Raw genomic sequence first — 3,230 nt, 5'->3', positions numbered from 1 at the left:
ATTGGTTGGAAAAGATGACTCAAACCAATCAGCGATCAGGAAACTTTTCCTGAGTTAAAAGGGCACCAATGCAAGTCAGTGCAAATGCGCCTCATTAAAAAAAATAGAGTATAGTACTAACTGTCATTACTTAATTATATCTAACAGGAAATTTTATGTAACCAGAAATTTTATTCATTATAAAAATCATGGACAAACTAGAAGAGGGAAAACCTAAATTAAGGGTTATGGGAAAATTTAAGCTTAAAGCTTAATACACCTGCTATAACAGAATATATTACATCGTACCTACGTGAACAGCCAGAAAATATAGGATCACCCGAATTGTTATCCAGTTAATCTGCATCTTAATCCAATTTTCCACACGAATCAAAGCAGAGTAAAACTATCACTTTAACTGTACCATAATGTTTAGTTGATTTATATAAACGATTAGAAGTTATTCATATCAGTAATTTACTAAAATATATTTTTAGTTTAGGAAAACACCAATAAACCCAAGCCGGAAAATGGCGATAGACTAATGGGTCTAGGTGTGAGCACTTGTTATCACAGTTCAAACAACACCGGGTAAAAAGAGTAATGCCTCCGTTTTAAAAATTTGTCGTTAAATCAATATATATATTTCACTGCATCATCTACTAATAAACAAACACAAGTGCACAAAATCCAAATTCCTCGCTAACCTCACGAGGTTCATTGTTTATGAAGCGTAATTTTAGGAATTTCCTAGTTTTTGTATACAGCGCCCATCATCGTAGCAGAGAGCCAGAGACTGTGTGGGTAATTCAATATGTACCGTATCTACACATGGACTGAACATCCGTCAGTTACTGGTGGTCTCTAGGAATTCTCTCACTTGTATGACGTCATTGGCCTTGATGTAAAGACCCAAGTTTAGTCACTCCCTAGCCCTCCCACCATCTCTTACATATCCACAAATATATATCGTAAAATGTATATGTAAATACATACTTACATCGTACATACATATATACACACGCACATATATATATATATATATATATATATATATATATATATATATATATATATATATATATATATATATATACAGTATATGTATAGGCATATATATATATATATTATATATATATATATATATATATATTATATATATATATACACACCGGTAAACACACGCACACACATATATAAAGATTGCTAATGAATATACATATTTAGGATGGACAGTATTTCCTCATAAGGATAAGCATGGGATGGAGAGCTTTTAGTAAACATTATTATTATTATTATTATCATTATTATTATTATTATTATTACAATCTAAGCCACAACCATAGATAGAAAAGCAAGATGCTATAAGTCCATGGGCTCCAACAGGGAAAAATAGGCCAGTGAGGAAAGGAAACACGAAAATAAATAAACTACGAGAGAAGTAATGAACAATCAAAATAAAATATTTTAAGAACAGTACCGATATTAAATTAGATTTTTCACATAAAAAAAGTAAGACCGTACAGGGTGTCTAAGTGTACCCTCAAGCAAGAGAACTGTAACCCAAGACACTGGAAGGCTCTGGTACAGAGGCTATGGCACTAACCACGACTAGAGAACAATGGTTTGATTTTGGAGTGTCCTCCTAGAAGAGCTGCTTACCATAGCTTAAGAGTCTCTTATACCCTTACCAAGAGGTAAGTAACCAATTACAGTGCCTTAGTTAACCCCTTATGTGAAGAAGAATTGTTTGCTAATCTCAGTGTGGAAAGAATAGGCTAGAGCTAGACTATTCGGTGTATGTGTAAGCAAATGAAAAATTAGCTGTCACAAGAGAGGGATCCAATGTAGTACTGTCTGACCAGTCAAAGGACCCAATAACTATCTAGCGGTAGTATCTTAATGGGTGGTTGGTGTCCTGGCCAACCTACTACCTGTAAGGGTAAAATGTCACTATCTCTTAGAAGAAAAGTGTTTAATCAGATGGTCCTACCAGTATTAACTTAAGGAGCCTTACTAAAGCCTTAGAACATATGTTAGTTACAACTTAAAGAGATATGGAAAGAATAATGATGTGAATAACACTAAGAGACAGAAAAAGAGAAACATGAATATGAAAGCAAACGATATTAGAAAGTAATCTAACATGTAAGAACAAAATAATAGACATGGGCAGAACATATAATAAGAATGATAGATTATCATCATCTCTTCCTACGCTTATTGACGCAAAGGGCCACGGTTAGATTTCGCCAGTCGTCTCTATCTTGGGTTTATAATTCAATAATTCTCCATTCTTCATTTCCTACTTCACGCTTCATAGTCCTCAACCATGTAGACTTGGGTCTTCCAAGTCTTCTAGTGCCTTGTAGAGCCCAGCTGAACGTTTGGTGAACTAATCTCTCTTTGGGGAGTGCGGAGAGCATGCCCAAACCATCTCCATCTACCACTCATCATCTCATGACAAATAATAAGTGGAAATTAAGAATCAACAGAATGGGTCCCTAGAGACTGCAAAGGAAGCGGGAGAAGGAAGAAAAGGCGATAGATTGACGAACTAAGAAAATTTGCGGACGTGGACTGACACAAAAAGACCATAAACAGACGCGAGGAGAAGGACAGGTCTGAGGCTTTAGTTTTGCAGTGACTAGTAACGGTTGTTGATGATGGAGATGATACATACAGAAATACATACGTACACACACACACACACACATATATATATATATATATATATATATACAGTATACATATCAATTTATGTATGTATAGCTGATCTCTCTCTCTCTCTCTCTCTCTCTCTCTCTCTCTCTCTCTCTCTCTCTCTCTCTCTCTCTCTCTATATATATATATATATATATATATATATATATATATATACATACATATATATGTACACACACACACATATATATATACATATGTACTGTATGTATATATATATATATATATATATATATATATATATACACTTGAGACCAAACATATGATCCCTCCACAAACCAAACCAGCAAATCCCATAAAAAAAAGAGAATCGTCGTTTAAACATTGGTCTAATTAAGGCAATAATTCTCCATTAACATAACACAACTCGCTAATGAGAAGAAGCAAATAATTGAGTGAGCAAAAAACCAACCCGACAGTTTTTTTAAACGTTGGAATGTATTCTCTTTTACTCAGAGAGACAGTTTTAACTGGTTGTCTGACCTGACTGTGTAATCATTTTCTCGGCTTCGGACCCAAAGCAAACA

The 3,230-nt window shown here is 34.3% G+C and overlaps 1 long non-coding RNA gene across 1 annotated transcript in view; it reads right to left on the bottom strand.

Annotated features, from left to right (window-relative positions):
- Positions 1-792, bottom strand: part of LOC137622507 (uncharacterized) — a 10,614-nt gene extending 9,822 nt beyond the window's left edge. The window contains exon 1 of the long non-coding RNA XR_011040455.1: positions 289-792. This is a non-coding gene — a long non-coding RNA (uncharacterized lncRNA). The remainder of the gene's footprint in view (positions 1-288) is intronic.
- Between the last annotated feature and the right edge of the window lie 2,438 nt (positions 793-3,230).

This window comes from Palaemon carinicauda, chromosome 2, assembly GCF_036898095.1.
Source record: "Palaemon carinicauda isolate YSFRI2023 chromosome 2, ASM3689809v2, whole genome shotgun sequence".
In the NCBI taxonomy this organism is placed as follows: domain Eukaryota; kingdom Metazoa; phylum Arthropoda; class Malacostraca; order Decapoda; family Palaemonidae; genus Palaemon; species Palaemon carinicauda.
The sequence above is the reverse complement of the archived record's forward strand: the minus strand, read 5'-3'. Positions and strand labels throughout refer to the sequence as shown.